The following is a 21,236-nucleotide window of genomic DNA, read 5'->3' as shown; positions in this document are numbered from 1 at the left end:
CATGAAGTGATTGGAACCAGAGGTGAGACCTGTGGGCAAACTGGAAAACATTGCTCGGCTCATCCCATGCAAGCTTTCCTCACTGAAACATTTCAAAACCAAGCCGTGTGGCACGGAGCTGCCTCAGATTGCTCGCAGATGTCAGGATGAAGCAAAGAAGTTCATATCCGGCTGCGAGGGAAAGGTCACTGAGGAGCACAGCTCGTGGCAGTCTCCACCGGTGCCTGCGTACCCATCAGATGTGATGAAAGGGACATTTGCCACGCAGGCAGCAAATTTTGCAACTCCGACTTCTGTTAGGGTGAGGCTAGGTGTAAGTGTGTACTCAACCTCAGCCACCCTCTGCCTTCCCAAACATTTTTCAAGTCTTTTTTTTTCCCTGACATTTTCGAAGATCTTCAAGGTGGGTGATGTCTGAAGTGGCTGATTGTGCAAACGCGGCATGGCAGACGGTTCATGTGGGAACACGCGCAGCTGGAGGAGCCGTGGGGTTATATATTTTGCAGAGTTTGGACTGTTTGTGTGCGTAGCCTGAGTCAGCAGTCTGTGTTTTCTCCCAGGCAAGAAGAGATATTTCATGCAAGCTTCGCCATCCTGTTCTTGTTTCCTGTGTATAAGAAATGACCTGAAGGCGGAGAAGGAGACAATGCAGAAAACTGCGGTGCGTGAAGGGCACAAATAAGCCAGGAACATTTCAAAACAAAGCTTTTCATCATCTGACTTATTTAGCAGCAGAAGAGCTGGGGAAAAGGAGGGAGTTACTGGCCTGCTGTGGAGACACTGGGATCCAGCAGGGAAAGGCAGTTGTCACTTAGCCACAGCGAGGAAGGGGAAGCCAAATCTTCCTGCTGGAGCAGCGTGTGCACTGCTTTGGGGGTGGGTGATGCTTGGGAGCAGGGTGACCAGCTGGTGAGTGCCTCTGCTCGGCCCTGCAGGATTAGGCAAGCAAGTGGCTGCTTCTGTGCCCCAGGAAGGCAAGGAGGTCCCATCGCCATGGCTGGTATGTGTCCTGGCTCATCCCCTGCACAAGGGTTTGTGGATTCTTTCCTGAAGCCTGTCCTGAAGACAGGGGTTCAGGAGTTTTGAAGACTACCGAGTGCCTATGCCTCTGCCAAAGCAGTATATCCACAGCACTGTGGGTGCCACCTGTCACCACCACTGTTCCTGATATCAATCTTAGTGCTCCTCCTCCTTCCACTGCATGCACGAATCCTTTAAAAATCCAGTTTTGAGGACATATGTATTCCATTTTTTTATAAACAAAATGACTTAAAAAAACTGTTCATGACATACATCAGTGAAGTACTTTCCATTCCTAGAAATTATTCTATAAAATTCAGCTCAGCTTTTGAGGGTCTGACTATCTAAAAGGCTAACACACAGCCTGACTTTGAGCCAGTCGAAGCTCAACACCTCGGAAAACTCAGCCTCGACTCCTCTGGGAAGCAGAAGCTGAACAGGCCACATGTGAGCTACCGGAGTCCTCCTCTGGAGGAGATGCAGAGCTGGTATCTGGATCACACATGGCAGGGACCATCCCGCTGGAGGCTTGCAGAGCTGTGTGTTGCACCCTGGTAGACTGGCCTGAATTTCAGCCAGGAATTCATGGCAAAACTTCACCCCATCAGTGACTCCTTCAGTACTTTTACCCTTCTTCTTGTATGTGCCTGTTTCAAGAGTACTACAGATCAAGAACTCTTCCTCAGATGAATTGCTCCATGCCCAGAATTTGTCGCTGCTTTGGGTCAACAGAAAAAATGACGCCAAACATTCATCATCATTATCGTAATTATTACTGTGATTGCTGCTCTTTGCCAGCAGAAGTTTCTCACAAAGTAAATACCTAATAAACTACCAATAAATATAGTTTGCTTCCTCTTAAAAAAAAAAATAATTTCCAACAGGAATAACACGTATTTCTTGCTAGCTTGTCTGGTGTGGGCTCAGAGCCATGTCCACGGGAATAAGTGGCACACTTGTATGAGTACCAGCACCGGGCTCTGTATAACGTGAGTGAAAACAGCAAAAGGTAACCGGGAAATAGATGTCAGCAGTGCTTCTAATCATCATGGGCCTCCTTTGACGCATGTTTTTAATTACTTAAAAAAAAAAAAAAAAAAGGAAAGAAGAGAAATAAAACCAGTTATGAATAATCTAATAAGCTTACCAACCACCTGTGAAACGTGGCTTCCCAGCTGCACAAAATCAGATGCAAGAATATAAAACAGAGCATTCTCCGAGGCAACACACATTCACATTAGATGCACGTCATGCCAAAGCTACAGAAGAAAAATGCATTAATGCCATTTCTGGCTCATGGTGCACATGCCACTCTGTAAAAGTATCTTGGAGGAGTGTTTATGTAAGGAACAGAGAATCTGCTTTAAAGTCAAAGGTGGAGGGGGGAAGATGGAAGAGGGGAACCTGCTCCTTGGCATCATTTCAAATGAAAAAACGACATCATCAACAAAATCCCACATAGCATTAATTTGAGGGATTGCAGTCCAGCAAGCAAAATTACTCAAGAATAATTAAGCGTGTTTCCTTGGTATAAAGATATTCAGGAGTAGGTGCTCAAGCAAAGTTTGAGGCGGCTTTATTCAAGAAGTAATTTGTTTTCCCAATAAGAAAAGAGGGTTATGTTCACTGCATTTTGGAGCCACTCAGCAAATGTCCTCACGATGCTATTTTTCATGGGAAAGAGCTGTTTCATGGAGGGAAAAAGGTAACATCCTGACATGGAGGGAAAAGAAGTGAACTGTATTTCCAAGGCTGTTTTGACATGTTTTCCTTCTGCACAGAACCAGACTTCAAATACAGCTTCTTAACCACGACAGCTAAGTGACCCACCCAGAGAACTCTTTTTCCACAAACAATATAACGTCGGGAGAAGGAGTCTGAGAGGAAAAGCAAACAGTCCTTAAAGCAACTACTTTATTTGGATAGTTCTGAACCACTGGCATTGGGGGCAGGTTTTAAGTCAGTGGGTGTGAGGAGAGGAAAGCTCATGGTTTTGATTTGAAGTAGCCACATCAAACCCTGTTTCAGTGAATGGAATGGCAGTATTTTGAAAAATATATCCTTCTTAAGGGGATGTTAGGGAAAACAATCCCAGGGCTTGATGAATGACAAAAGCCAACATGTTGGCTGAGGGGAAAAAAAAAAAAATAATGTGTCTGGAAGTGAGATAGTTGGGTAAATAAAAGGTGTACCTTCCCTGGCCAGAGCGATGTCCTCTCATCCTGTCCAGCTACCACCTATTAGCCAAGTACCCAAACCATTTCTGATGCAGCAGTGATGGGTGAGACACAAACCTGCACCTGAAGCAACAAAGATATCGGAAGTGTCTGCCAGGCAATTAGGGCATCTAGTGCAGTGTCTTCTAGCCTTTGACTTCAGCTTTCCCGTGCACTCCTGATAACCAGATTATAAACTTTGTGTTTTTTAAGGTGATGGAGTCTCGCTTCCCATGCTACCAGAACATTACACCTCTCCCAGATGGCTGCTCTGTGGCCCAAAGGAGACTTTACTATTATTATTATTCTTTGTGAACAACTTTGAACACGGGTGAAGAAAAGCAATGTGAGACTTCAGGCAGCTATTCTGCTTTTCTGGGAAAGCAGGGGAGGCATGCAAAGAGCAGCAAAGGACGAAGGATGGGTGATATCCCTATCAAAGTCCAAGAGTGGGGCAGGTGGCCACAGTGTGGCCGGAACAGCCAAGGGCCCACATGCCAGAGCTGTCTCCAACAGGCCATGAAGTTTCTGGCAGAGACAGCCAGAAATCAGCAGTGCACTTCCACGAAGGTTTCTGAGGTCTGGAAATGTGTTTTCATTCTGGTGTGGAACAAGAACCAAACTTTTCAAACCCCAAAATGTTTTTTGTAGTTGTTGTTGTTATTGTTGCCATTGAAACATCTGTTTTCAGATTGAGAAGATCAGGGTTCTCATTTAGATCCTTCTCCACTTATAAATTGACCCCAGAAACTCTGAAAACTTTCCCATGGAAATATTATTAATGGGACTATTTCACTGTGAGACATTTTGGTTTGGATGAAGCAGCATTTTCCAACAACAATGACAACAAATCTTATTAAAATTTTCGAGTTGCTCCAGTCTCAACAGCACCAAGTGGGGTGTTTTTTTTGAGCATCTTTAGGTCCTAAAGCAAAAAATATGCAACAACAATGTAAGATTATTGTCACCCATCAGATAGGCAGTAATACAATATTCACTTTGCGTATCTGTAACGACTTTACATCAATGGATCTTTGTTTCCAATAAATCTCTTACAAAAATGGGAAAAGAAAAATGCCATGAAATACCTCCATACCAGGCGCTCAATGCCATTCAGCAAGGATGCATTTTGGTCATTAATCACCCACATTTAGGCAAGCAGTTAGAAAAGCCCAGCTGTTCCAGGCCACAAAGCTTTCCTTTATTACATTAGTGTCTCCCTGCTAACAAGACAACTTTAACACATGATCTCCAAGAAGGGCTACAGTGCTTTATTCCCAGAGTAGTCATGGTGGCATTGTTTAAGATCGAAAAGTTCATAGACTTAATGCCTTTTAAAAATCCCAGTTCAGCCTAATTATCTTCTGAAGGGTTTTGTACAGATGATATCTGATTTCACATCAGCACCGTGTTTACCCAGCAGCTCCCAGGACAGCCCGAGGTCTTCAGGGAGCATGAAAGTGAGCTCTTGTTTGCCCCTCCAAGCTTTCACAGACTGCACATGCTGCGAGCGGTTATGGATACCCCTCTCTGGAGATGCTCTTTTGGGATGGGGTCGGGTCCTGAACAAGCTCTGAGCTTCAAGCGAGTGGGATCTGCCTGATGTGTTTAACCTGTGCTTGGTGCTGTGTCCCATTGAAACACCAACGCCTTATTCCTCCCCTTCCTGGAAAACTGTAGTGCCAAGATGCTGCATTTCTTCTGCTTGTCTTTAATTCAACATCTTTTTTTTTTTGTCTTCTTTTTTTTTTTCTTTCTTTTTTTTCTTTCTTTTTTTCCTCCCTATGAATCAGCATCCTGGTACCGACCTTTTATTGCCAATACTCACACGCCCTTCTCCAGCAATGTGGTCCTCTCTGCTTCCCACCGCTCATCCTCCTGCTCACCAGCACATACCCACAGCTTCCTGAGCTGGGATTTCACGGGGAATCTGGTCCTCAGAGCCATTAGGGTGCTGCCAAGCTTCACCAGGCTGCCAAACACTTTCCAGGTAAAGCTTGGTGCTTGCTGTGCTGGATCCAGCCCATGAGCATCCTCCCATGGAGGACCACGCGAATTGTCCCCACCCCAGGGCTGGTGCTGCACGTCTGGAGCTGCTCGTGGCCGCCCCCTCTTTTGGCACCACCGCTCCCCATTGATGCCCCCCAGGGACTAAATTCACCACTTTTCAAACCCACAGCTTTGGAGTGGGTTTAAAATTTTCCCCAGGCACATTCCTACGGCCTCTAGTTTCCAAACTCTCAGGAATTTGCCACACAAACATGCTCCTTCCCTTCATTTGTTTCTTCCAAGTAATTAGATTGGGGATTGTTTGCTACCTGTCATACCTTGGTTTAAGCCGTTTGGGAACAAAGTGGGAAAAGAAAAAAAAAAAATAGAGGCTCGAAGTGGATTAAGGCTGCTGATTGTAGTAACAAGAGGAGGTATTTTAATGACAGGTTTAAGACTTGCTAAGTAACTGCCATGAGGATTATGAATATATTTTGTAACAGGGTAATATTAACAGATAATCCTTTTTTTTTTTTTTGAAAAAAAAAAAGAAAGAAAAAAAAAGATGGCAAATGGATTTTTCAAAAGAAAAATAAACTGCAAAAACACCAAAAACCTTTCAAAATTCCACACATGGAAATTTTTCCTTTGAAAAGTTGACATCATTAAATATTTTCAGGTTACTGTCCTCAGCAGGATTACACTGGTGTGTCCTAATGTGAGTGAAATGGTGTTGATTTATACCACATTTAATTTGAGCATTTCTTAAATGAGCTAACAAGTTTCTTGACAAGTAGCAGCCTGGCATCCTCAGCTGCAGGGAGCGCGCCCGCGAGGAGCGAGCAGCCTTTCTTAGAAAACGAGCTCTTGCTCCTGAACAATGATGTTATTGATACCTAAATGTCATATGGAAATTTCGAGGACACTTGGGGCCTTTCTCCTTCCTGACTCTGTGAGACTTGATCTTAACCCTCGCCAAACTGAATCTCTGACCAGCCATCAGCTTTGGATTTGACCCTTTCTTTCTGCGTTCATCTCAAGGCAGTGAAGCAGTGAACAAAAGGCTTATTTTCATTCATTATCTGCAGCAGGAGTGCGCCGCCTTTAACACCTTCTCAGCTGTATGCACGTTTTTACATTGATAAGATCCATGTGGGCAGATCTCTGCTGACAACGGATGAGTTTCTGAGCGGGTGTTGGGGCTCTGCAAACCCAGCTGAAGACTTGGATGCTTGAGCCTGGTGAGGACGTGGCTGCTCAGGTGTCTGCCAGCCATAGTGCAGATCCAGCATCAACCGGGGAAGGAGTATGTCTGTTCTCTGGCCAGCAGCAATAATTGGCACCGATTTCCTTAATTTTTGTTTCAAATGCCATTTCTCTGGCCAGTAGCAATAATTGGCACTGATTTCCTTTATTTTTTTTTTCAAACGCCATTTATTCAGGTTTCGAGAAGAGTTTAAGTGAATTTAGATATGAGTCAAAATGTTTCCAGGAGATGTTATAGGCTTTTGTATTTCACTTGAAGCTGAGCCTCACCAAGGCTGTTTTCTGTTGCTGCTGTGACGTTAAATTACATTTTGGGGCTGCAGAAGGGCTTTCTGAGATTAAGAAGAAAGGCACGAAAGCCAACTGTGAATTAAATGAAGGTGTGAAACAGAGGAAAAAAAAAAAAGGACAAAACAATCTGGACAGAACCTTCCTCAAAACCCACTGAGATCAGTGCAGGCTATTTCACTTACCCAGACAGGTTTTGCAGCAAGCCTGTGGTTAAATGTCCAGTTATGGTCTTTGTTTGGTCCATGGCCACAGAGAAGCAGAAACTGCTTTTTCTCCCATAGAAGCAGTTTCTTGCCAAGTATCCCCACACAAAGAAAACAAACACATGAGAAGGCACCATCACAGATACCTAGGGAGATAAGCTGCAAAAACATGTGCTCTGGGCAAAAGTGCAAGGTGCAGAATGTGAGTTCATGATCTACATGTGTTCTTCACTCTGCTTTGTTTATTTTCGCTCAGTTTTGATGTGTTAAATTAAGGGATAGTTCATGGCCGTAAGTCATCTTCTTGCTGTTGGAAGCCAAATAGTGGGAAGCAGGTATCTCGCACATCAGAGGCCAGCTGTTTCCCAGGGAGACTTCAAATGACTGGAGCAAGAACATGAGCAGTTGTTCTGTGGCTGAAAATGTTGAAGTGACTCCAAAGTTTTAGGAACAAAAATTGCCCTAGGTCCCAACTGCAAATTAGAAGGGGATGAGAATATCTGCTCCTCAAAGTGTTTCAGTTATTGAGAGCGTTTAACCACTGGGGCTGGTGCTGAGTTTTCATGATCCTTTGTGGTACAGTTTCTGCACCGAAGGCTTTGTCTGGAGCAGGACCGGCTGTACAGCACACCTGATGGTAAGTCCAAAAAGGTGATCCCAGCCTGTGGTCCAGGAGGAGGGAGCAGAAAGAAGGAGCTCCCGTACCTGCCTCTGCCCATGGGGAAAAGAGCCACATGCTAGCTGTGTCCCCACAGGCAGCTGCAGTGGGGCCATGCTCGGCTGTACTCTGCTCTAACATATCCTCTTGCCTTGTTTTCATACACGGGGGGTGTGGCGTGTGTGTGTGTGTGTGCAAAAAATGATCCAACCTTCCCCAGCCAGATCATTTCCTGCTAAATCTGTGAGTCAAACCAGCTTCTGGAGCACTGAAGCTCTGTGTGCAATGCACACAGGTGGAAAGGCACAAGCAAAGTGAACCCACAGTCTGGAGAAGAGATGGGTGCTCTCAGCACTTACAAGTGGACAGCTGGATGTTTCTCTTTTCCTTTTCCAAGACAACTTTTCCCATGCAGCAGCTGACGATATTACAAAATTGCTGCAGTAATGGTCTGTAAATGCACATAAAGTCACCTACAGGAATTTTAGATAAAGTCATGGGGAAGTATTCTGCAGCTCCAGAAGTCTGTCTGTTGGTCTCTGAGAACCAGCAAGCAGTTTTATGATGTGTGTTTGCACAGGGCTCATCATCTTATTGACTAGGACAACTTAGGGAGCAAAAAGAAAGAAAGGAAAAATCAAACATTCTACAGAATTTTCCCTTGCAACAGGGAAAAACCTGACTGTGCAGGACTCACAGTTACTGACATTTAAAATTCATCATCCTCAAAGTGTAGTGATCCTTGCAGTAAAATCAGTGGTAAAGCAGTAAAACCAGGGGTTGTCATGACCTGGCTACTAGTGCATCTGGCAAGCAAAAATAAGTAAGTAAATAAATAAATAAACAAGCAAATAAATAAAATTCACAAATAGATAGTGAACTTCTCAATTCATTATTTATTGCTGCAGTTATTCCCTGGCAGGGTTTCCAAGTGATGATTTCCAATGAAGTTTATCAGGAGGACAGTATTCCTCATAAAATTCCAGAAACAAGGTGTTCTTTCCTGGTTACTCACCATCCAGTTACCCAAGCAAGAAACAGGGTTTAAATCATCAGTGTCACACAGGGACTTCAGAGAAATTGAGCTAAGAAGTTTTTTTTAACACTCTTCAGTCTCCAAAAGAGTTTGCATAAAATGCATACCAGTAATGAATGGTTTCAGGGACTCATCCATCAATGAAAAGAGGGGTTGAATTCATCTGTTAATTTATTTCCAATGAATAACCCAATCTGTTCAGAACAAAAGGAAGGACTTGCTATATTGTTTTTCTCAGCCATTTTGTATTTCTCCTTTATGTTCACCACAACTCATTGAAACCAACAAAGCCCCCAAGACAGAACCAACTACACCAGCAGTTGCATTGCTAATATACAGCTCAGCATCAAGGTTGTAGCTCTCCTGTATGTTTTCTCAAACGCGATTTGAAGGCATAATGTACTTTATTAACTGCAGACAGAATATTTCAATTCAAAATATTTTTTCTTAAGCTTCATCTTTTGAAATGGCAATTGGCGATATTCAAGCCACATGTTAGCCACTTGTTTTTAGGATAGAGGGTGTACCTCAGTACAAACCTTTCTCTGTTTCTTGAAAAAACAACAATAAAACACCCTCCGCCTTTTATCCACATCTGGCTGCAGCAAAAACAGTGACCCATGGAATTCAAAATTTCATACTTCAATGCTGCGGGCGAAGTCCAGAGGTTATTCTTGCTGTGTTTGTGAAAGATGTAGCGCTGTCAGGAGGAGAAGTGCTTATTGAAAAAACACGTGGGGTTTCTGTTTCCAAAAATTATGGAATTAACCAGTGATAAAAGAATTTTTAATGCCCCCTAGACATTCATGGGATTTAATAGGGAATGTCTCAGTTGCTAATTACAAGATAAGAGTAAGCAGTCCATGTCAGATCTCATGCATGAAGTGCCACCACCCCAGCTCAGCAGATCTGCGATGCAGAAGCAGTATCTCTCTAAGGGTCTGCAATTCCAGGGAGGCTGTTGAACATAAATTACAAAGCAATAAAGAGGATGATGAATCTAAGGCATTTTCCCAATGCGTCCATCCAAAACTGCCTTTCTCCATTTCTGAAGAGCATGAAATAAGGTTAAGGTTGGTCTGAACCGAGAAAGTGGGAGTTTTACTCAAATCCTTATTCTTGTTCCTACTTTGTCCAAGATGCAACATGATGCAGTTACTAGAAATCCTGCATATCAGAGGTATGAGTCCAAAACAAACCATTATCATTTTATCATCCCTCTAACTTATCAGCGGATGTGCCCAAACTCATCACTCATGTTGCCTTCCTTTGGTGTAAAGGCCTCCTCAAATGTAAAGCTAGACAGTTTTGCAGATGGGAAAATACAGTCAGACGAACACGTCTCTGGGGAAAAGAGATGTGAAAAGCCTCTGGCACCATTCCCAAATTAATTTTCACCAATGTGAAAGATAGCTGTACAGAAGATAGCTGTACGGTGGAGTTTTAAAGTAGGGCTTCCCAGATGTAAAATTGGGCAGTTTTGCTTCTCAGGCAGCCCTACCTCTGCAGTGGGTCCCTGCACGGAGGTGCCAGCTGGTGTCGGGGTGCAGCAAAGGACAAGGAGCCACCCATCATGGTGAGCAGGTCCATGTTCTGCTTTCCCCCAGCGTCTCGGCTATATCTTCCCTTCCCTTCGAAGGGAGAGGTCTGATTCCCAATCTAGTTTTGGCTGGCATGCAAATCCTATCATCTTTCATGTGTGTGCAGGGAGGGGGGACTTAACAACTTTAATGATCGCAGAAAGAAGTTCATCTGCCAGTAGGACCTTTAGGAAGCACATTTCCTTCTGCCTTGCATGTGATTCTGAAAAACATTTGGTTGACATCTTTCTTTGAAGCTTCCCAATCATCCTACGTATCTACAAAACCCGAACAGCAAACCATTGACAGAACCACAGTTTCACAATATTTTGATTAAGGAACAACTCGTCCTCTCTGCTTTGATGCTTCCCTGTCTGTGTTTCCTGAAGGCAGGATTTCAACACTGAGAAGGCCGCTGGATCCCATCCATGTAAAAGGACGATGTTTTTTTTTTGTGGCCTGAGCTCAGGAAAACAACCTTAAAGCAGGGCACGAAGCAGGTACTTAAATGCTGTCTTTCTGGGTACAGACTTGAGGATGTTTAAGTCATTTCCTGACTCATCACCATAAAGTCTTAGAACTTGCCTTAACTACATCAAACGTGCTTCGAATAGATGCAGAATAAGCACAGTATCCTTATCCTTGTATTTGTGCTTTTACAAAGCATTATGCACTACAATAACCTTTGTAATTGAAACAGTGACAAATGAAACATAATAGCCTACCAAGTAAAAAATTGCTTTATATGTATAGTGTCATTGGCCATTCTTGTTAGAAGAAGGAAAGTCTGAGTAATAAATTCCCTATTATTTCTTTAAAACACCAAGCCAGATAATACACTGTATCTTATTAGTCATACGGGAACCATAGTACCATAGTAGAAGTATTTCCACGCAGATTGCCTAAGAGTTAACGTAGGAGAAAGGCAAAGCATACTGATGACACCAAGCCCATGTAGATAAATATCAGATGCTTTCCAACACCTTCACATTTGGTTTATATCAGCAGTGCTGAATTCCTCTGTAATTCCCAAAATTGCATTCCAAGTAGTTGACATCCACATTAGCTGGATGTTAATCCAGTTAAAAATAAATGCAAATTTTGGGAAGAAAATGAACTCATATGTGCTTGGAAAACAAGCTATCACCAGTTTGCTGTCTTTTGGGAAGCATCAGCAATTTTACTTCCCCGTCCCTTTCAAGGCCATTTGAGAGGGTTACTTGAAAAAGGTATTATAAAACAAAATGAAAAAAAAAAAAAAAAAAAAAAGACAATGCCAGAAGAGAAATGACTGGCCAGCTCTTCTGAAGGCCACCTTCGTCCTCACCTCCTATCCAGGTCCTGTGGTTTGCCTAACGAAGTGAGGGGACTGGCCTTGCCATCCTTCGAGGTGTCTATCCCACACATGTAATGGATTTCCAGATGTGCCACCACCACTGCAGTGTTTTCCCAGTTGCAGAGAAATGTGGCGAATGAGAAGAGCTTTCCTGGTGAAGAATTGTAATCAACCTGGATGTCCTGCTTTCCCTGCTCCCCCAGGATCTGTTTGCCCATCACTCAGCCACGCTCTGCTCCCAGGGTTATCCATACTAGCACCATCTGCTGCGTCCCAGAGATATTACAGCCTCATTAAGTCACTTTTTAAAGCCTCCCTCTCTCTTTTAAGCGGAGGGAGGAAGCATCAAAGGTGCAAGGGCTGTTTGCTCCCAGGTTCCTTCCAAGCAGAAGCTCCTGGTGATGACAGATGAGCCCGCTCCATGCGGCACTTGCTCCCCGGCCTTATTTTCTTGCCCAGTTTGCTCCCAAAGCTTCCCATGCAAAAATGCACAGTGGCATTTCCATGAGCCTGCAAGGGGGCTGGCCCATGCTGGGTTGGAGTCTGTGGCCCTGATTACAAGGGCTTTAATGTCCATTTCCCCACTCCTTTGATCCTGCCCATGGCATGCAGAAGAAAGGAAAATCTGGCTTTTGTCTGAAGCACATTTAACCCTGCTGCCCAGAAATGGGACCCTGTCAGTCAGTGGATTTCATGGGTGGGTGAATGAGATCACAACAATTTTCAGTTCATTAGAAATAAAAGGCCTTCCTAGTTCTTGCTTTAGACCTATTAGGATATTTATGCATTTAATATCGGACCTTAATGGCCACAGAACACAGTGCTGTTACTTTTATAAGACAAGCACAACCAGTCGCTAAATAACTCATCATCTCCTGAGCTGGGGTGGATTTCAGATGAGCTCCTGCTGCCCAGCTGGTACAAAATCCCCGATAATGGACCACAGATGACAATGCTGCAGCCAGGGGTCACCCGGGCGGTCTGCAAAATAGCTCAGCAAGCGCAGCCTGCGCGTTGGGATCGCGTGTCCCCATCTCCAGCAGGGAATTTCAGAGGGCGTTGATGTCAGGAGCAAAGCCCAGCCGGAGGATTCTGTGATTTTATGAGATTTCCCCCCCACAAACACACACACTTTTGGGACTTTCAGAATCTAGCCTGATTTGAAAACTTCTGTAGGATTTTTCCTCTTTGAAGAAATGACGCATTTGTCAGAAAAATGCCTGTGTGTCCCCATCTCTCTACAGCAGACACCAATTAAGGTTTCAACTATGCTGGCAGAGTTTCCCAGCAAACCAGTGCTGTTGTTGAACTGGGAGCTTGTCCTTTCAAATACATTCTTCCAAAAACCAGCTCAGCACTTGTTACGGGAGGGTCTGCAGCATTGCATCCCCTTTTGACAGCTTGCTACCAGAAGGAAAACCAGGGAACGCAACTCCATGGTTTGTCTGTTATAACCAGGCTGAAAGCAGGGGGGCCCAAAGCAGTCATGGCCAAGGCTGGAATGATCTCTGTGACAGATACGTGCCCATCTGAAACTTCCTGGACTTTCCTAGCTGATATTTTGTAATCGATCAGGTAAAGGGAAACCCAGGTACAGCCGGCTGCCAGACTTAAAACATTTCAGCCAGAAACCAGGTGTGTTTTGAGCTGGGAGTGTAGCCTTTCACCGGTGCTCTCCCAAGGAATCTGTTTGGCTCTTCATCACTTGAATATTTTCAGCCCAGTCTGGGTGTCAGTCCCAGCCCAGGTGGCTCTGACATTTCAGGTTCCCTGTGTGATGCAGGAGATGTCGAAGAGCCCTGTGATCTTGAAATAGAAAGCTCTAGGAGGGATCACATCTCAGAAGTAATTCGTCGATACGTCAGCATTGAATTAAGCTGGCACTCAAAGCTTCCTAATAAATCCAGCAAGTGTTAACATTTATTGATGCTAATTAAGACAGTGAATGTATGACAGCAGAAATGCTATGGTTACACAAGCAAAACTGAGCTTGGCACTATCCAGTGGTCTTAAAAGAGATGAAGCCTAATCCTTGGCATAGCTCTGCCTGCCCTGCCTGACCTGGGGTGGAGGGAAGTTGTCCGCCAGCTTCGCTTTCTGCCCTTGCACAAGTGTCACCGACACAGAGAGGTGTCGCATCTCTCCCGTGTGTTCTCATTACAAATAGCTGAACCATCTGATTCATACTTAGCCTAATTATATTAATCCTAAAGCAAATAATCCCAGCTCTTACGCTGTCAGCATGTAATTTTGCCATTATTAGGAGTTCTCAGAAAATGCAGCTGGGAGGGAGCTGACGAGGTCATGCTGCGCGGCTGGTGCCAAACTCCAAACCCTTCCCGTGGGGCAGAGGTGCCACATGCAGCTACTTCTACACCAAGCAGTGGTGGCAAACCCCCAAAAATCCATGTCAGACCATCTCTACCTTTAACCCAAATCTCTTTTGCTGCAGATTAAGCCTGTGATTTCTTGCCTCATTCCCCAGTGGACACAAAACCAGTTTATTCCTTTCCTCTCCACTAAAATATTTGAGTTATAATATCATGTCTTCCCCCTTGGTCCTCTCTGCTCAGAACGGCATGAGCTCGGTGCTTGCTCTCTTGTGGCAGAAATCATGATTTCTAGAGCTCTCGTCACTCCCTGCTGAACTCTCTCCAGGTCTTCCTTGAAGGCTGGATCGCAGAAGTTGGACGGTCCTATGCAGCTGAGGCTTTGCCAGCCCCAAGCACAGCAGAAGGGGTACGCCTAGGGGATAACAGATAGACACATATATGACACATGTCACTCTACTTTATGTGCCCCAGAGTGCTGTCTGTTTGTTTTTTTTTTAAAGTCCTTTGGCAAATTGGACCATCTGTAAGGCATTTCTGGGACAGCCACCCCAGTCTGAGAACCTCTTCATCCCCTTTCTGAGGCAGGCTCCCAGCTCCTTGCCTGTTCTTTGCACCTGTTCTTGTGATATGCCAGCATCAGGGTTTTTCTTCTGCATTAAATAGCATCCTCTTTATTTCAGACGGAGCCTTACTTTCTCCAGAACATTTTGGGTTCTCATCTTGTCCATGAAAGGGCTTACAACACCTCTTGCCTTGTCATTGCCTCAATATTGTTGTGTAAAAATATTCTAGGTCCAAGAAAAAAAAAAGTTTTTTAGTTGCTTGTTGTTATTGTTTTGATAAAGTAACAAAGAGAAACCAAACACACACCCTCTGGCTTTTTCAAACCACCCCGAGTGCTGGATGTTGACATATCAGTGACCAGGCTAGATTTTCTCAAGACTTATCCTGCACCTCCAGGCTTTGGCTGGCTCTGATGGAAACATTGGAAGAGATGGTTATATTTATAGTAGTTCATTATTTCCACTTTCTTTCCCAACATTTACACATCTCTGAAAAGAATTGGACACATCCTCTGGGAGAGAACTCCAGCCTCGTTTTTATCTTACCCAAATCTGTTTGTTTGCTGCATTGAGCTAAGCTTAATACCGATGTAGTGTAAAACCAGGATAAACCCTAAAATTAATTACAATGTCTGCATTGTTGTTTCTAATTTTAATTCAAACACCTCAGCAGAATGGGGCTGATCAGACCTAGAAGTATTTCTCTGCTGCCTTTGGAGGTAGCCCAAGTATAGGGGCAGCTTAGGTATGAGGAACAGGGTATTTTAGCTCAGACTTTACAACCTGGGCTATAGCTGAGCATCACAACATGGATTCCTCTACACAGCCCTGTCCTTTAATGCTGTCTTGCAGGGGCTGTGATGAATTTGGAGCATGGAGTGGGAGCAGGAGAGTTTGCAACTAAAGGAAAATAGAGCCAAGTATGACATTAGTAACACAATGAGGGAATAAGTGTTTGGAGAATGAGATCTTTAAAATAATTGCTCTCTGAATTATTAGTCCTGAAGACAGGAAAGTGTGCCTTATTTCAAGACAGAGCTTTATTTCCAGGCCTGAGTATTTAGGGCTGTTGCAACACCAGGGCCCCATTCTCCCTTGGTGATCATTAGGATGAAGGAGGACTTGTCCATCGCTGGGAGCAACAGGCCCCATGTGTACACACAGAGACAATAGTCTTGGGCTAATGCAGCAAAAACCAGCCCAGATTCAGAGTTTCCAAATCCTGATGAAACCCCTCAGTGCAATACCAAAGAAGATATCAAACCATCTGGGGCTCTGAATCCATTTCTTTAGCCCCCAGCAACCACGAGGACACTAAGGTCGAGAAGAGCCTTGCAGAGGGAGACAAGTTATGAACCTGATTTCAAAATAAAGTTGGGTCTGTTCATGAAGCGTTTGCCTGCAGTGTTAGCATGCAACAGCCTTGTGACCCATGTAGCAGGCACAAGCAACATGGACAGCAACCCATTCAGTAGAGGATGGTGTTTCACAAATAAATAAATAGGTGGGTTTTGACCTGTGGACTGCAGACCCATGAGGGTCCATGGATTATTTCCAAGAAGTCTGTGAAATGTAACTGAGGAAAGCCATTATCAGGTTTAAATGCATTGCGAAATGATCTGCATCTCCACCAGAGAATATTTAGGTGCCTGTTAAACAAAATCAAACCACGGAAACAGCCACTAAAGCAGCATCTGGTAAGAGAAAAGTGTGGAAAAATATAAATTATATAATGCTACATTCATGAATGACTGCTACATTGTAGGGATAAATACACAGAGGAGTAAACAGAACCATAGAATCATAGAGTCGTTCAGGTTGGGAAAGATCTCTAAGGTCATCTAGTCCAACCTTTGTGAAATGAAATACTGCATTCAAAAGAAAGAAATTACTCAAAAACAAAGGTCATTTTTGGAGCTGGTGGGTTACAGAGGAACTTCACAGAGCCACGTCCTCTGTCTCCACAGCACTGAGTCTTGGCATCTGTCGTGTGTGTTATTAACCCAAACCAAAGCAGAGCCCAGCTATGCTGCCTTGTTTTCCTGGCTGGGTAGGAGAACTGGCCAAGGCTTAACAAGTGCTTACCAGAGCTTTGATGTCCAGTCATAACCCAGGTTTGCCTGACTTGCAAAGCTGAACAAATGTCTCGCTGCACAGGGATGAGTTTTCCTCCCAGCAATAATACTAATCCACTTTGAAAGCTTCTGTCTTTACAACCTGAAAAAAAAAAAAAAAGAACTTAAGAACTTTGTGATTTTTTTTTCTCCCTTTGTGCAATAACAGTATACACCAGAGCTAAAAGTGAAAGAGTGAAATTGTGTTTGGTGATTCATCAGGTGAGATGTTTTTAGAGCGATGAGAAAAACTGATCTATGCATGGGAGCGTACATAGGAATAGAGATTATACCTGCAATTTTATCAGGTAGGAGAAAAAAGCAAAACAAGGAGCCAAGATCAAGAAAAAAAACTACCTCCCTGTGGTATATTACTGTGCAATTAGGTATGTGTGATAGGTAGCAGATGAGGATCTATCTTGCTACAAAATGCCATAGCAAAGAAACCCCAAAAGCCCAATAAACTGTTCCCATATGACAGTCGCTAAATTCCTAGACATGACCCATGTTCTGTCTTCAAAGATACATCTGCTCAGTGCACAAGCCTTTTTTCCCCTGTCACCATGCTTGAAAAATCCCCCTCGCACTGCTGTTCTAAGCCAGCCACAACACATCCATCAGAGACGCGTTCGCGTGCTGCCTTCCTACGCAGGAGAAAAGCATCTCTGGGAGGCCAGGAGCATGACCCAGGACCGAGTGCTGGATGAGAGCAGCCCAGGAACAGAAGGCACGATCCCACATTGCGCCACCGCTAAATAACCTCCCGTACCGCCGGGGATTCACTTTTCCGCTAACCACCCCTAATTAATGCTCTTAGGCACTGCTCTAATTCCATGCCTGCGTCTCAGTCCGAGGCTAAACCTACTCCCACAGACATCAGTGGCAAACCTGCCATTTATTTCAATAAAGCAGGATTGAACCACAAATATCCACCTTCACCTGGCCTTCAACGTGCAAAAGCATTACAGCTTCCCCATCTCTGGCTTTGCTCTTCTCCTTTCCCTGCCAGAAGCTGTAGGAGGCCCAAGGGTTTGCACCTGAAGTGGCACTGAGGGCTGCTGTGAACACCATGCGCAGCCTTCAGCACGAAAGGGCATTTTAAGAGAGGTATCATTTAATGAAAGTATAATAAGGGGTTTCCAAAATTAATAACAAGGGAAGGGTTTTGCATGGACCCAGAAGCGTGCCACATTTTCCAGTGCTGTGCCTCCCATCCTCTATGGAAATCCAGCCCAAGCCCAAGCTTTGCTGTCTCCTCTTTAGTGTGGGTGATCGGTGTGCCCACAACTTCTGCCTCCTTCCCAAGCAATGCTGTACATTTACCACGGCAATCCAGCACTCCCGAGCCGCAGCATTCACCCATCTCCCCTTTTTTTCTCCCATAAATATAGTCTGAGGAATCTCCCTGGCTTCAGGTGGCAGCAAGAGAGCTGGGGGCAAGCAGCAGCCAGGGAAGATGGCCAAAGCCCTGACCATGGCCATCAGGCACCCACATGTCAGACCCAGATCAAACTGTGAGCAGATGCCCTGGTATACCAGTTTCTAGTCTTAGCTTTTTTTTTTTTTTCCTTTTTTTCCTTTTTTTTCCTTTTTTTTTCTTTTCTTTTTTCTATTTTTCCTTTTTCCCTTTTCCTTTTTTTTTTCTTTTTTTTTTTTTTTTCTATTTTCATTGCTTGTAAATATTTGCAGGATTGAGTTTAGTGAACAAAAACCACTTTCACAATTCCGATCTTCCACTGGAGGCAACAGGGAGATTTCATGGCTGCAGCAAGATCCAAATTGTTCTCTAGTTTGAAAGACCATCATGAAATAATAAAGTGCGTTTGTTGAAAGGAGAGTCCAAAATCTCCACGAAGGCAGCTTGTTAGGCTCCACTCGCCTTTCTCAGCGGCACCGACTCAGAGGAACTCGAGCAATGTCAAATTGTGTAAAATTGGTGTGAATTCTGTGTGACTGGTGAACAAATTGACTTCTGAATTGGGTGGTTTTCTTCTTCCCGCAAATGGCGTTTTGCCTTTGCTGAAATCACTTCTCGTTAAATCCTCCCACTGAAAAGTGTTTGGTGTTTAATAATAGAGGCATTGCATGTTTAAAGCAGCTGATTTATTTAAATTGGCTCTACTGAGATTTAGCAAATTTGAGACAAATATCTCAGCGCTTTCTGGCTGGACGTAAATAAAATCCAGGGAGTCAGATTCTCTGCTCTGTCCTGATGGCAGAAAAAGGGAGTAAACACAGTCAGAATCAGGCCCAAAGTTTTCAGACACATTTAAGACATTTTGGAGGTAAATTTCCTTTTTACCTTTTCTATTTTTTGCACCCCAGAAACAGCCAGGAAAGAAACATCTTTGTAAGAAAGAGGAGATTGAGCCTGGGTTGCAGAACCAGATGCCATTTATTCCCAGTCTGGCAAATGAGTGTGGAGTATATGGCAAAAAGTGTGAATAAAATGACACAGACCTCCTCACCAGAGATTAGCGAGTCTGTTTATTTACTCAGCCTATGCAGCCCTTGTTTTATACTTGGATGCATATGAGTAACAACAAATACTTAGCACGTGTCAGCTGGTTCATATAAGACCCCAACTGCTTTTCCAGCCAGGGCATGGTGAAAGGAGCAGAGGCGCCTTCCCTGCCAAAACCAACCCATGCGTCAGACCCCATCGGAGAGCCCTCGCATCCTGGCCTCATTTCTTAATGAACCTTCTTCCTCTTTAAGCACTCCAAAGATGATGGTGAAGTAATGAAAGGGTTTTACACAAATGAACAGATACGTTTTCAAAATTTCCTTTTTTTTTTTTTATTTCCTTATTTTTTTTAAAATGATGTTTCAAGTAGATTTAGGTAGAGTGTCAACAGCACATTCCATTGGGGTCTTTCTGGATCATACGATGGGACCAGCAGGGCAAGGAGGATGACAAAAGCAGGCAGCCATGACCTACCTTGGTGTCTCCCATCCACACCACAGGAAGTATCCCTGGCAAACTCAATTTTCTGAACTTGCAAGAAAAATAATTTGATTTTGGTTTTTCAGTGGAGTAGCAGATCATGAGCAAAAATGCCCAGAATTTCCCTTTCAGGAACTTGCATGTAGCACAGTCAGGGGCAAGCTGAAGCTGGGAAAAACACCTCAGTTGAGAATTAGAGGAATTTGTATCCGCCAACCTTCACGGACAGAAAAGAGGCCGGCTCTGAACTTCTTTCTTTCCACTTACCTCTCATTTACTTCAACAAAGTTCCTAACATTTGTAATATTCTGCCTGATTATTATGCATCAGCCTAAGCTTATAATAAACACGGTATGGGATGTACGCGGCGCAGCGCGTTATGAGCAGCTCTGATTGACGGTGCCGTGCAGTGATGACAGCGCTGTGTTTTCCTTTCATTTTTGGAGACTAAGTGGCTTACATGTGGTCCCATTTAAAGGATGTCTGGGTGGCAGCTGCATTCTCCAATGTGCTTATGAGAGGGAAATGAACTTTTCAGTCCTGAAATGCTGTAAAATGGGGTTATGTAAAAAGACTGCATGCGGCTATTGAAAGGGGAAAATATCCTCTCCAGACAATGTGACTTCCTGTTTACAAAATAGAAATATTTTGGACATCCCTCTGAAATGCCACACAAGACTTTTGATGCTTTCCAGAGCAGTGTCCAGCTTTAGGATCAGAATGATGTTTTGGAGAGTGCTGTCCTCGGAGACCAAACCACCTTTGAGGCTGTGCATCTGAAATCACCCATCCATTTCCCAAATTTTAGTCTCCACCGAGCCCCCATTTTTAGAGATGCTGAGCCTGTGCCCATAGCAGCACCCCTCCAAAGACCAGGAGCATCATCTGGGAGGCAGCAGCAAACTCAGCAACAACCACAACTTGTTGTTTTTCCATTACAGACATTTTGCAATTTAAAAAACAATCCAGCGTTGAAAAGGAGCAGGCCCATATACTCATTTAAAGTTAGGATGGGAAAAAGCAATGCCAGTTCTGAAAGCAGCTCGTGAATACAGAAGGGATCAGCCTATTCAGCCTCTGGACACAAAGAGAGGAATGTCACAGGTCTGGGAAATGCTGCGAGCAGCCATGGCTGTCCCATAAAGAGCCTTTCTCCATCAGGGCCAGTGGGGTATCTTAGAGCCCACATGGAAGCCAATGGTGGGAGCTATAAACACGCCCTGAGACCTTTCCTATGGCCCATGATTGAATAGGATCTGACAGCGTATATCTCCTCTCTTTTCTTGGATGCTGGCAAGCAGTATTTTTTTCCTCTTTGCCCTTTGTATGGCGTGGGCTGTCCCACAGCTCAGCCCTCACTAGCAGAGGGGAAGCCAAGGGCGATTGAGGAGCTGCTCTTTGGCACCAAGCAGCAGAGCCGAGGAGCGAGTGAATAAGTGAGTGAGCCCTGCCAAGACCAAGCAGTCACTTCGAGTGGAGTTGTGGCCTCCAGTGACAAAGTGCAAGGAGGTTGCCAGCAGAGGGCTGACCCAGCAAAACGCTGGTTTATTTATACATTTCAGCGTATGCCAAATGTGTGCACTGGATGGAAGGAGCCTTCGGTACCAAACCTGTGCTACTTTGAATCCTGCTCATTGCACGTACATAAAATTAAACAAGAAATATCTCGTTGCGTTTGGTTTCT

General features: G+C 44.2%; 1 long non-coding RNA gene across 1 annotated transcript in view; it reads left to right on the top strand.

Annotated features, from left to right (window-relative positions):
* Window positions 1-21,236, top strand: part of LOC308199117 — a 369,069-nt gene that overhangs the window by 328,599 nt on the left and 19,234 nt on the right. The window contains exon 7 of the long non-coding RNA XR_013954402.1: window positions 4,660-21,236. This exon is cut by the window's right edge and continues 15,687 nt beyond it. This is a non-coding gene — a long non-coding RNA (uncharacterized lncRNA). The remainder of the gene's footprint in view (window positions 1-4,659) is intronic.

This window comes from Anser brachyrhynchus, assembly GCF_964034855.1.
Source record: "Anser brachyrhynchus genome assembly, chromosome: 8".
NCBI classification, from domain to species: domain Eukaryota; kingdom Metazoa; phylum Chordata; class Aves; order Anseriformes; family Anatidae; genus Anser; species Anser brachyrhynchus.
This window is presented reverse-complemented; position numbering and strand designations above follow the sequence as displayed.